This window comes from Molothrus ater, chromosome 2 (assembly GCF_012460135.2).
Source record: "Molothrus ater isolate BHLD 08-10-18 breed brown headed cowbird chromosome 2, BPBGC_Mater_1.1, whole genome shotgun sequence".
NCBI classification, from domain to species: domain Eukaryota; kingdom Metazoa; phylum Chordata; class Aves; order Passeriformes; family Icteridae; genus Molothrus; species Molothrus ater.
The window spans coordinates 3,622-16,969 of record NC_050479.2 but is presented as its reverse complement, the minus strand read 5'-3'; the positions used below and the strand labels follow the sequence as shown (position 1 = coordinate 16,969).

Genomic DNA, 13,348 nt, shown 5'->3' with positions numbered 1-13,348 from the left:
TTCAGGCTCCCATGGAGGAAATAGTTTTCCTAAAATCATTACCGTTTTGGGGTTTTTTGCACTCCCCGGTAGCCTGAATGTTTCTACTGCTGCTTTTTTATTCTAAAGCTAGAATGGAAAGCCAAGATTAGAAATAGAGAGAGAAAAAGAGAGAAAGAAAGAAAGAGTGAGAGAGAAAGGGAGACAGAAAGAGAGAAAGAGAGAAAGAGAGACAGAATGAGAGAAAGAGAGAAAGAAAGAGAGACAGAGAGAAAGAAAGAGAGACAGAATGAGAGAAAGAGAGAAAGAAAGAGAGACAGAGAGAAAGAAAGAGAGACAGAATGAGAGAAAGAGAGAAAGAAAGAGAGACAGAGAGAAAGAAAGAGAGACAGAATGAGAGAAAGAGAGAAAGAAAGAGAGACAGAATGAGAGAAAGAAAGAGAGACAGAATGAGAGAAAGACAGAAAGAGAGACAGAATGAGAGAAAGAAAGAGAGACAGAATGAGAGAAAGAAAGAGAGACAGAGAGAAAGACAGAAAGACAGAGAGAAAGAAAGAGAGACAGAATGAGAGAAAGAGAGAAAGAAAGAGAGACAGAGAGAAAGACAGAAAGACAGAGAGAAAGAAAGAGAGACAGAGAGAAAGACAGAAAGACAGAGAGAAAGAAAGAGAGACAGAGAGAAAGACAGAAAGACAGAGAGAAAGAAAGACAGAGAGAAAGACAGAAAGACAGAGAGAAAGAAAGAGAGACAGAATGAGAGAAAGAGAGAAAGACAGAGAGACAGACAGAATGAGAGAAAGACAGAGAGAAAGAAAGAGAGACAGAATGAGAGAAAGAGAGAAAGAAAGAGAGACAGAGAGAAAGACAGAAAGACAGAGAGAAAGAAAGAGAGACAGAGAGAAAGACAGAAAGACAGAGAGAAAGAAAGAGAGACAGAATGAGAGAAAGAGAGAAAGACAGAGAGACAGAGAGAAAGAAAGACAGAGAGAAAGAAAGAGAGACAGAATGAGAGAAAGAGAGAAAGACAGAGAGACAGACAGAATGAGAGAAAGACAGAGAGAAAGAAAGAGAGACAGAATGAGAGAAAGAGAGAAAGAAAGAGAGACAGAGAGAAAGACAGAAAGACAGAGAGAAAGAAAGAGAGACAGAGAGAAAGACAGAGAGACAGACAGAATGAGAGAAAGACAGAGAGAAAGAAAGAGAGACAGAATGAGAGAAAGAGAGAAAGAAAGAGAGACAGAGAGAAAGACAGAAAGACAGAGAGAAAGAAAGAGAGACAGAGAGAAAGACAGAAAGACAGAGAGAAAGAAAGAGAGACAGAGAGAAAGACAGAAAGACAGAGAGAAAGAAAGAGAGACAGAGAGAAAGACAGAAAGACAGAGAGAAAGAAAGAGAGACAGAGAGAAAGACAGAAAGACAGAGAGAAAGAAAGAGAGACAGAATGAGAGAAAGAGAGAAAGACAGAGAGACAGACAGAATGAGAGAAAGAGAGAAAGAAGGAGAGACAGAATGAGAGAAAGAGAGAAAGAAAGAGAGACAGAGAGAAAGACAGAAAGACAGAGAGAAAGAAAGAGAGACAGAGAGAAAGACAGAAAGACAGAGAGAAAGAAAGAGAGACAGAGAGAAAGAAAGAGAGACAGAGAGAAAGACAGAAAGACAGAGAGAAAGAAAGAGAGACAGAATGAGAGAAAGAGAGACAGAATGAGAGAAAGAGAGAAAGAAAGAGAGACAGAGAGAAAGACAGAAAGACAGAGAGAAAGAAAGAGAGACAGAATGAGAGAAAGAGAGACAGAATGAGAGAAAGAGAGAAAGAAAGAGAGACAGAGAGAAAGACAGAAAGACAGAGAGAAAGAAAGAGAGACAGAATGAGAGAAAGAGAGACAGAATGAGAGAAAGAGAGAAAGAGAGACAGAGAGAAAGACAGAAAGACAGAGAGAAAGAAAGAGAGACAGAGAAAGACAGAAAGAAAGAGAGAAAGAAAGAGAGACAGAATGAGAGAAAGAGAGAAAGAAAGAGAGACAGAGAGAAAGACAGAAAGACAGAGAGAAAGAAAGAGAGACAGAATGAGAGAAAGAGAGAAAGACAGAGAGACAGACAGAATGAGAGAAAGAGAGAAAGAAGGAGAGACAGAATGAGAGAAAGAGAGAAAGAAGGAGAGACAGAGAGAAAGACAGAAAGACAGAGAGAAAGAAAGAGAGACAGAGAGAAAGACAGAAAGACAGAGAGAAAGAAAGAGAGACAGAATGAGAGAAAGAGAGAAAGAATGAGAGAAAGAGAGAAAGAAAGAGAGACAGAGAGAAAGAAAGACAGAGAGAAAGAAAGAGAGACAGAATGAGAGAAAGAGAGAAAGAAAGAGAGACAGAGAGAAAGACAGAAAGACAGAGAGAAAGAAAGAGAGACAGAATGAGAGAAAGAGAGAAAGAAAGAGAGACAGAGAGAAAGACAGAAAGACAGAGAGAAAGAAAGAGAGACAGAATGAGAGAAAGAGAGAAAGAAAGAGAGACAGAGAGAAAGACAGAAAGACAGAGAGAAAGAAAGAGAGACAGAATGAGAGAAAGAGAGAAAGAAAGAGAGACAGAGAGAAAGACAGAAAGACAGAGAGAAAGAAAGAGAGACAGAATGAGAGAAAGAGAGAAAGAAAGAGAGACAGAGAGAAAGACAGAAAGACAGAGAGAAAGAAAGAGAGACAGAATGAGAGAAAGAGAGAAAGAAAGAGAGACAGAGAGAAAGACAGAAAGACAGAGAGAAAGAAAGAGAGACAGAATGAGAGAAAGAGAGAAAGAAAGAGAGACAGAGAGAAAGACAGAAAGACAGAGAGAAAGAAAGAGAGACAGAATGAGAGAAAGAGAGAAAGACAGAGAGAGAGACAGAATGAGAGAAAGAGAGAAAGACAGAGAGACAGACAGAATGAGAGAAAGAGAGAAAGAAGGAGAGACAGAGAGAAAGACAGAAAGACAGAGAGAAAGACAGAGAGACAGACAGAATGAGAGAAAGAGAGAAAGAAGGAGAGACAGAGAGAAAGACAGAGAGAAAGAAAGGGAGAGACAGGAAGAGAGCCAGAGAAAGAAAGAAAGAGAGAGAGAAAGAAATAGAGAAAGACAGACAGAGAGAAAGAAAGAGAGAGACAGGAAGAGAGCCAGAGAAAGAAAGAAAGAGAGAGAGAGAGAAAGAGAGAAAGACAGAGAGAAAGAAAGAGAGAGACAGGAAGAGAGCCAGAGAAAGAAAGAAAGAGAGAGAGAAAGAAATAGAGAAAGACAGACAGAGAGAAAGAAAGAGAGAGACAGGAAGAGAGCCAGAGAAAGAAAGAAAGAGAGAGAGAAAGAAATAGAGAAAGACAGACAGAAAGAAAGAAAGAGAGAGACAGGAAGAGAGCCAGAGAAAGAAAGAAAGAGAGAGAGAAAGAAATAGAGAAAGACAGACAGAAAGAAAGAAAGAGAGAGACAGGAAGAGAGCCAGAGAAAGAAAGAAAGAGAGAGAGAAAGAAATAGAGAAAGACAGACAGAAAGAGAGAGACAGGAAGAGAGCCAGAGAAAGAAAGAAAGAGAGAGAGAAAGAAATAGAGAAAGACAGACAGAAAGAAAGAAAGAGAGAGACAGGAAGAGAGCCAGAGAAAGAAAGAAAGAGAGAGAGAAAGAAATAGAGAAAGACAGACAGAAAGAAAGAAAGAGAGAGACAGGAAGAGAGCCAGAGAAAGAAAGAAAGAGAGAGAGAAAGACAGACAGAAAGAAAGAAAAAGAAAAAGGAAAGGAAGAAAAAAAAAGAAGGAAGAGAAAGGAAGAAAAAAAAATGAAAAAGGAAAAGGGTGAGAGTGAAAATAAAGAGCGAAAGTGGAAAAGGGGGTGAAAAACAGAGTGAAAAAAAGAAAAAAGAGTTGGAGTGGAAAAGAAAGGACATTCGGGAGGGGCGGTGCTGCCTAAGGTGCTTCCGCGCCCAGGAGCGAAGGAGCCGTTTGATCCCCCGGCGGGACCGCAGCTCCCGGTGGCGGAAAACGGAGCGGTGGCTGTCAGTCCGAGACTACAACTCCCGGCAGGCCCTGCGGCCGTAAAGCGCGGCGTCTGACGCAACGGCCGACGCGCCATATGAATGGCTGGCGGGCCGAGGCGGCCGCGCGCCGGGGGAGCGGGCTGGGCGCGGGGAGCTCCCGGCGCCTCTCCCGCGCGGGACGGAGCCGCGGCAGCGACGCTGGAGGGGCGAAGCCTCCGGCCGGCCGCCCGCACGGAGCCGAGCGGCGCGGAAGGGGCGTCCGCCCTGTGCCTCGGCCTCGCTCAGCGGTCCCGGTGGCGGGGGCTCAGCTCGGGCGGGGCGCGCTGCCGCCCGCCGATGGCGGAGCGCCAGGCGGTGCTTTGCTGCCGCGGACCGGGAGCTGCAGGAGCCGCCCCGGGCGAGCGGCGCCGGGCGCTGCCGCGGTCACTGTGCGGCGGCTGGCGGAGGCGCGGGAGCCGCCGAGCTGCAGCCGTGTCCCTCGGGCTGCTGCCGCTGCTGCGGGCGGGGGCGGACGAGCGGCTGGAATGACACGGCTGCTGAGTGCCTCAGTGCTCGTGGTTCTTTCTTCCACGCAAACAGATGGAGCGGCATCGCTGAGCAGTAAAACACAGCGATGGCCCGGAGAATGGCGAGCGCAAGGAGCGCGCGGGCTGGATCCTTCTGCTGGCACAGGTGCGATCCGCAAACTCAGCCCCTTGTGCCCCTACCCTCCCGACCCCCAGGGGAAATGCTCTCCAGCCTCGAGCTGCTGCAAGACAAAACGTGTGATTTGACACTAGGGTCCGGAAAAGGTTTCCGTTTAGATTAGCAAATGCCTCAATTGTTCTTGGTTACATCCTAGGATCGGTTTTAGGCAGTGACTTTATACCGCTTGTCGGATTTTTCTTGTGCAATGGTAAGAAAATAGGCAGGTCTGATACTGGTTTCGCTTTTTTTCTACTTCATGTTCCATGAGCTGCTTTTATCCAAGCAATTGTTTTAAAGTTCTACTGTAGGCGTTTCTGGTTCGCTTTTTTTTTTTTCTTTGCAGCACCCGTGACTTTTTTTTTTTTTTTTCCTCTAAATCGGCAGCAAATATAGCTGAGTAAAATTACCTTGGTTTTCTTCCTTCTTAAATGTTTTTATTGATAATCCTATTTGAATATGCAGAACAAGTGGGTGTGTCCTGTAATATATCCTAGCTTTTCTTGTTTACAGGGTACTCAGAAAATACTTTTCCCTTAGAGTCCCACTGAAACATTCTCAGTGCAATCTCCGTTAAGGTATGTGTTTACAAATAAGCCACCATCAGCTGAGATATTTGCCTGTGTACCTTTTCCTGTAATTCAGAGCTTGCGTTCTGTGGTTTTTATGATAAACCTATCAAACTTGCGAAACTGTTTTGCAAGTCTTAATCGTTGAAGGCAGCAAGAAGTGGTTTAAAAGCCTGTTCTTGAGCAGACAAAGGGAAAAAGTGTGAATTTGATGCTGAACTTGTCCTTTTTCATTTGACTTGCCTTGAATGATTTAGGAAGAGAGAGAACTAGAAAAAAGAGAGAAATAGAATTGGTTCTTGGGCCCTCCTAAAATGCTCCCCGTGATTCTGTGTGGAGCCAAAGTGAAGGGTGATGGAACAGAGCCCTGTGCTTTAGAAGGAAATCAATTTCAACCTGATCTCCACCCTGAGTCTCCCTAATTTCTGTTTTTAAAATGCAAACTAAGTTTAGGAAGTGTTGGAAGTTAGTATTTTAGGGAAGAAATGGCAGTTGCACCAACCGTTCCATTTCCCAGAGGCTCTGGGAACGATTCATTTTGTAAGCGCTGTAACTGCAATCGGTTGGTGGTTCGGGGTTGGAATGTGCACTTGCCCTCCTCTAAAGCACTCGTTCATTTGCATTTCAGTGCCAGGAGTCTTGAGAAACTGGAGAAGAGCCCAAGAGACATTTTTCATCCTGAGATACAAAAGGTAGGAAGTGACTTTTTTTTGTTTGGTTCTTTTTCTTTATGATTTCCTGGAAATAGAAGTAATTAAGTATAGATACTACTGGTTTGTTTCTTCCAGTCGCTAATAATAATAATAATAATAATAATAATAATAATAATAATAATAATAATCGAATACTACTTAAACTGTCTCTTTATCCATTGAACTGGCCATTTCAAATCCAAACTTCTAAACACAAATAAAACCATCATCCTTGAATCTTTAATAGGAGGGGGCTAAAGATGCTGTTTTTGTTGACAGGATTTATTGGTTGTTGAAGGGCAAGAGGTGAGTACAAGCCTAACTACTTCTTGCTCACAGACCCGTCCGGTGAGTACAGCTTTGTATTTTGATGGGCTTTTGATGACTTCTAAATCAATTGCTCGTTACAGTAAAAAGAAGTAATGTTTTTTTGAACCTGACAGCAAAAATAACTTGAAGCACCAACTTAATAATAACTGATCACCCATCTAAGTTAATGGTTTTATGCTATACTATCAAAGTTTAAAGGTAAATTATCGTGTAGTAGGAGATAGTATAAAATGTATGTTCTGATGTGTAGGATGTATGCAAAGATTAGAGGACCCAAATTGTTATGTCTTCTGTTTGACTGTTTACCAAATAATATTTGGTTTTATTTTCCAGGGATCGGTGAATTTTAAATTTGGAATCCTCTATGCTAAGGATGGTGAGCTTACAGGTGATGAAATGTTCAGTCATGGTGAGTTTTCCACCTTCTCCTTAATTGTTTTGCTCATCTGAAAAAAAAAAAAAAAAAAAAGGTATGTTTATTATTTGTTACCCTGTTCTGTCCGTTTCCTCAGTATTTGCTGGAGCTCTGCTTACCCAAGCTTTGGGTAAAACAAGCTTTGGGTTCCTTCTGTCCCACTGGGTGTTGCCCAGTTTGGTTGCATCTGGTGAAATTCACCCTGAGCCCTTACAGAACCAGCTCAAACCACGTGAGAGCCATTCGCAGCTCTCTCAGGACACCCGGAGGAGGATGGGTGACGTTTCTGAGCATCTGGCAAGTGTACTTCTATCAAAACTCGGCCTGTGACATTGCTGGGGAAAACCCTTCTGTATCCTGGAGGGTTCCTCAAACTCTGTTGAGGATCCAGTTAGCAGTTGCTCACCTGGATGGTTCCAGCTCCTCAAGTTAACACTTGTACTCTTGCCCTGTAGTTTAGATCTATTGTAGTTTTGTTATTTTGCACGATTTTACGTCTTTGGAAAATAACGTGCGTTTCACTCTTTGGAACCTCTCGGATCATTCTTTGGTGCAGCACCACCTAATGGGACACTTGGCTGCTGTGCTGAAGGGCTTGGTTACTAGGATTGTAAATCCCGGAGAGTTTGTAAGTCTTCTGTCCCCAGGGAGGTATCACGCTTTGTTCACTCTGTTTGTCAGGTGCTGCTTCTCGTCGGAAGTATTAACTTCAAACTGCCCTGTTCTTTTTTTAACTTTTTTTCCTGGTTCTCTCCGTAGGGCAGGGAAGGACTCTCGTATCCCGGTCGTCAGACTCAGCGCTGCCCGAGAAGATACAGAGAGTGTAAAAATCATAAGAAGCAAATAGGACTGCAGAGGAAACAAACTGGAGAGAACAAAAGGTGATATTGTTCTCCTTAGCCTGGATTAGAAACATCCCCTGTGCTTTGATGCCGGTGGCTGCCAGGGGCTCGTTAGGTCTTTTTAGGCAGGTGTAGGTGTTCACTTGTAGGTTCTATTTTTTGGCAAAGGACCATGAGAGAAGTTTATTTCTACATCCAAATAAACATTCATCTTATCTGAACATAACCTGTCATCCCATTTCTGACGTTAAGGACTCCTGTATAAATACTTGGGGAGGTTTTCTTTGTCGTTTCTGAATGGTTCCATTTTGGTTCCATCTACCTGCCGGATACTTGAACGAGTCTGAGGTGGTTTAATTGCATACTGCTTCCTTGAAATTCTGTTGGTCTCTGCTTGGAACCCTTCTTGTAGTGCTTAATGAAAGACTTCTGATGGTGTTTTCTTGCCTGTTTGTGTTTAAGGTCGTGCTCTGATGCATTTACAGAAACCATGGCAGGAGAGAGTCAGCTGCTGGAGAAGAGGAGACAGTATTATCCCTGGGCAGCATAGAACTGCGCTACTGCTGTGTCATCAGCTGTGTCTGCACTGAAAGTAGCCACCTTCACTTGTAGGTAGCTCCTTGGTGCTTTAGGACACGCTGAGGGATTTATTCCTTTTGGGATCCACGATGAGAATTCCCAAGAGAGGTAGTAATAAGGTATGAGATTGGAAAAAAGCCTGTGTCCTTGGAATGTTGTTGTTGTCGTCAAAAGTTAATTTTTCCTTCTTTCTTAGCCAGTAGTCAGCTTTTTGCTTTATTTTTTGTGGGATCAGTACTTGATTGTTTAAAAAATGGCTTCAAAATAACTGCAGCGGCTGGCCACCAGGACCTTGTTCAGATTTGCCTATTTGCTTGTAGCTAAAACGTTTCCATATTGTTTCTCGTTCTATTGAAGAAACTGCTGCCCAGTCAACTAAGAACTGAACATCTATCTGTCTAGGACATGGGGAGAGGATTTAGGTCGTGTCTTTGTTTCCAGAAAAAAGTTCCAGTGTAGTTTCTAACTAGAGGAAAAGGGGGGGTGAAGACTCGGGGCTCTGATGCCGTTGGGGGCACCCCGAGGTGCCCAGGAGAGGGAGCCCCACTGCGGTGCAGGAGCAGGTATGTTATCACGTACTAGAGAGCAAATGATAAATAGAAATAGGAAAATTATAAATATAAAAATATTTTTTAAATCGTTAAAGAAAGCGGTTTTTTTTACTTGTCAGTAGGCAGGGTTTTGATGATAAAAATGATAAATACAAAGAATATGAAGGTAGAAATCTAAGTCTAGAAATATATCATAAATACGTACAGATAAAGTTTAAAACTAGAAGAAAAAATCAGTTGCAGCAGTAGATACGATACATAATATAAATAATACTTTAAATACATGTCTAGAATTTTATAGCTATTATAGATAATTATTAATAGATTGCATCAAAAGAAACCATATATATAAATGTGAGTATAACTATACAAAGTATAAAAATATTTCGATACCGTTTAAAAGAAGGTGTTTTCGTGTATTTTTTTGGTTAGAGATGGGGTTTTATTTGGATTAATAGAAGTATTCTAGAAATATAAATCTAACCATAGAAAGATACAATCGATAGAGAAAGATATTTCTAAAAACACAACCGAACGACGCCGCCTTCGGGGGAATCGCACGAGCTCGGCCGAAGCAAGGCGGGAGCGGCCGACCCTGACGGCCTCGAGCGAACCGGGGCGAGCGGAGCCGAGGCGCGCCGAAGGCACAGAGCGGCTGGGAGTTGGGCCGAAGCGAGGCGAGCTCTGCCGAAGAGGCGAATGCAGGCGCCAAGAGCCGAGTTGAGGCGACAAGAGCCGACTCGAGCCGAGCGTCTCCGGAGCGAGCCGAGCTCCGCCGAGCGCAGCATCCCGGGCAGGGCGAGGCGCCGGGCCGGGCTCGGGGTGCAGCCGGGGCTCTGGGGGGCTTCCCCGCCTGTCCCTCTCTCTAGCCCTCCTTCCTTCTCCCCGTATTCGCCTTCTCTCGCTCCCTTTCCCCCATTCCCTCTCCCCCCACAAACCCGGCTCCTTCCTGTCCTGTCCCTAGCCCGCTACTCCCTTCTGTTCCCCCTCTCTCCTTCCTCTGCCCAGCCTCCCTGTACCCTCGTCCCGGGCTTTCCCTTCCCGTCCCGCTTTCCTGCGCAGCCCGAGCTCCCTCGCCGCCCTTTCTCATGCCCTGCTCTCGCTCCTCTCTTCCCGTGCCCCCTTTCCTTCTTTGCCCCGCAGCCGCGGGGCTCGGGCTGCCGGAGAGTAAAGCCCCGAGGGCCGGAGCCCGGCGGCCCTGGGCCCTTGCAGGAGTCCCCGCGCGGGGCCGGAGGCTCTCGGCGGATCCCCCCGTGCCGCTCAAGCAGCCCGGCCGACAGCGCCGGAGCTGCGGCTTTGCCGGCATCGCGCTGAGAGCGGCCCCCGCCCTGTGCCGGGCCGTCCCCGCCGTCTGTGCCGCTCCCTCTCTCGCTGCCCCCGGCCCGTGACAGCGAGGCTGGGCAGGAACCTCAAGCCTTCTGGGGGCTGCCCCCGCTTTCTTGTTGCAGCAGAATCCCTTGCTGGGGCCATGCACGTGTGGGAAGGGCTTGGGGGAAGCGCTGCGCTGCTGTCCAGGGCAGTCGGATTCGTTCTGAGCCTTCTTTGGGGGTCAGGAAAAGGGGGGGGGGGGGGGGGGGTGGTGAAGACTCGGGGCTCTGATGCCGTTGGGGGCACCCCAAGGTGCCCAGGAGAGGGAGCCCCACTGCGGTGCAGGAGCAGGTGGGGGGCGGGCGAGGGGCGGGGGTCACGCTGGGTGCCGTCCCCCAGAGGGACCCAAAGCTGCCACCAAATGCACAGGGAGGGAGGGGTGAGTGGGTGTAGGATGCTAAAACCTGGCAAGGCGTTCGGTTTTCTAGGTATTGCTAAAGAATAGGAATTGGTCTCTAAACTCAGCTGGGGAGAAACCCTCTCTACGCACTCATTTGTTTCCAGGAATGTAGAAGGTTCCGACTGGAGATGGGTAGTAGTTCTGAAGATATTGCCGTGAGGTTTTGATCTAGGAACGGACCGAGCTGTGCCCTGGAACCCTCAGAACAGCTGCAGGGGCTGAAGGCGATAGAAGGGGCTCTCTGGCACCTTTTGCCTCCGTTCTCTGCCAGCGCCCAAATCGTGTCGCAGTCCCGGAAGAGGCGCTTGTCATCCCGAGAGCCAAAAGGAAGACGTGTAAAATCCCAGCTCTGCCTTGGGTTTCGTGTGGGTTTTGTACTTCGTATCGATGTCATTCCAGAGAGCAAGGAAAGAAGAAATGTGACCGGGTCCCACTATTACTGTGTGAAGGCTTTCTTGAAAGGCTGCTGTATTTCTATTGTCTTTTTCCACTCCAAGCTTGACTTTTCCCTTTGTTTTTCGAGCTCTGCTGCATTGGGTGTCCCAAGGAGGGCGGGGTTCCTCAGCAGGGCTCTTAGGAGGTGGCGCTGATTCTGCTTTTTCTGAAGGCGTCTCAAAGCGTGCTACCAGAATGACAGTTTTGTGCACTGGAAAGCTTTCCCTCAGTGCCATCAGCGCACGTCCGTGTCTGAATTGTGGAAGCAGATGGACTAAGAACAGCCAGCACCCGGAGCAGATGTCTGTTGGCTCTGTGTCTGTGAGAAGCGGGCTGTGTGCTGGACGGGGAGAGGCGCTGTTGGAGAGTGGCATCAGCGCCAGGTGTGAGCTGTGAGGATGATGGGGGGCTCGGAGCAGCCCCAGGTGTGAGCTGTGAGGATGATGAGGGGCCGGCTCCTGCCGGGGGGGGGGGGGGGGGGGGGGGGGGGGGGGGGGGGAGGCAATTTTAGGGGGAGGCTTCGCCTCAGCTCCCTTTTGCATGGAGCTGCTGAGAAGAGGGGTTCATGGGGGGCTCCCGGGGCTGTCTCATGGAAGGACTGCGAGAGCTTCTCGCAGCGTCTGGGCGAACACCTGGATGCGCGCTTGGAGACGCGGAGCATCGCTTCAAGGAGGTGCCGAGGGACGAATCTTTGTGCCGGGAAGCAGCAGCCGAACGGGTGAGCGCGTGTGGATTTGGAGCGGGGACTTTGGTCCTTTCCCTTTTCGATTCGATCTTGGCAGTCCCCCCTCCCCGGTTCCCCAGGACCAAAAACGGAGCTTGTGAAGACAAAAGAAGGAGAGGCAAGCAGCTACTCTCCTAATATTGTCTGTGTTCGAACTGGGAGGGATCCGCCTTCACCTGCGGTTCGAAGGGTGTTGATGGAAGGAAAACCTGCCTTTTCCCGGCTGTTAGGGGTATCCCAGGGGTGACAGGGAATCCCTGCGTTCCATTTGAACGGGAATGGGCAAAGTATTGTTGTCATCTGAGGGGTTTGATTTGAAGGCAGCCAGCCCATTTTCATCATCCTAAGGTTTAAATGGAGGGGACAGCGCTGGTGTCCCTCCTTTGCAAGGGTTTGAATTGAGGTCCAAATCCCCCTTTCCACACGGCTTGAAGGATTTCATTGGAGGAAAGCCCCTTCTTTTCTGCTCTCCCAGGGGATGAACTTGAAGGGGAGAACCCATTTCTTTGCCCTTGTTGAAGCGAGGTGAGCGCCGCCCGCGGCGTCAGTTTCGGGGTTCAGTTGCGGGAAGCCGCAGCTCTGGCAGCGTTTGCAGGGCTGCAGTCGGGGCTGTGCCGCTGCATTTGAGGGCGCTTCTTGTGTTCGCGGCCCGGCCCGGAGCGTTGCCGCTCGGGAGCGCTGCCGGCCCGGGCCGGGCGGTTGCCGAGGCGCACGGGGAATTTGGCGCGGCAGCGGCGGAGCCGCTCTGCCGGTGCGAGCCGCCGTGCGGAGCCGAGGGCGGCTGGCGCCGGGCCGGCCGAGGGCGGCAGAGGCGGCGCGGGCGCTGCTGCGCCGGCCCGGCCGGTGCCCGCCGCTCTGTCCGCTCCGGGCGCGGGGCTCGGGCGCCGCCGGGGTCCCCCGGGCAGGGGGAGCGGGCGGGGGCGGGGGGGTCTCCGGGGCGGCGCCGCCCCTGCGCGCCGGAGGAGCCGCTTTGCCGCCGGGAGCCGCGCTCCGTCCGGGGCCGGCGGCGCGGGGTTCGGCTGCCGCAAGTTCTTGGGTGTCGTGGTTCGGAGGTGCTCTGTAGGGATCGATCGCACGGTTTTGTGTGGGTCGCAGTGGGTATGCGCTAAGGGCTATGGCGTTCTTCCTGACCGGTACGGTTCTCGGTTCAGGTGGTGACGATAAAGGTTTGGTTTGAATCGAGTTCTGTAGTCGGATATTTTTTTTGCCGGGCTATTCTGTTTTTAAAGGCGTGCAATGGTTTCTACGGGTCGTTGCGCGAAGCAGCGGCTCGGCTTTTAATTCTGTCGCGGTGGCTTTTATTAGCGTGGGCGTGTAGCGTTTGTTTCGGTGGGTTCGAGGTGGCGTCGTGTCGTTAATAGCAGCGGGGTTTTTAAAATCTCTCTAATTGCGTTCGTGTTTATCGTCTTCCAGGGCTTTTATTGATTTGGTTTGTTTGATTGTAGTGTATGTTGTATTGTTACGGGATCATTTGGGAGATATTGTTAATGGTTACGTTTCTCTTTAGGCTTTGTGTTTATTTCTGGGTGGTATTTTTATTTTGATCGAATGAGGCTCTATGCGTTTATTCTTCAGCTGGGAATAATTTTTTTGTTGTAAATTAAAGTTGATTTGGTTTGGGGGACTTTTGTTTTTCAAATGTATTTTCTTTTGGTTTTTTCCTTTCTTTTTTTTTTTTCTTTTCGTTTTTTGTTGTCCTTCGACGTATTTGGTGGTTGTTGATCAGTTTTATTTTTGGGAACGTGGGTATTTATATGGTCGGTCTTTCTAAGTAGTTTTTTTTTTTTTTAATTTGG

At 48.0% G+C, this 13,348-nt stretch overlaps 1 long non-coding RNA gene across 1 annotated transcript; it reads left to right on the top strand.

Moving 5' to 3' along the window:
* The first annotated feature begins 4,057 nt into the window (after positions 1-4,057).
* Positions 4,058-9,030, top strand: LOC118686641 (uncharacterized). The gene is made up of 6 exons (XR_004980197.2): positions 4,058-4,635; positions 5,161-5,225; positions 5,845-5,908; positions 6,188-6,647; positions 7,413-7,534; positions 7,958-9,030. It is a non-coding gene; the product is annotated as an uncharacterized LOC118686641 (long non-coding RNA).
* Positions 9,031-13,348: the final 4,318 nt, after the last annotated feature.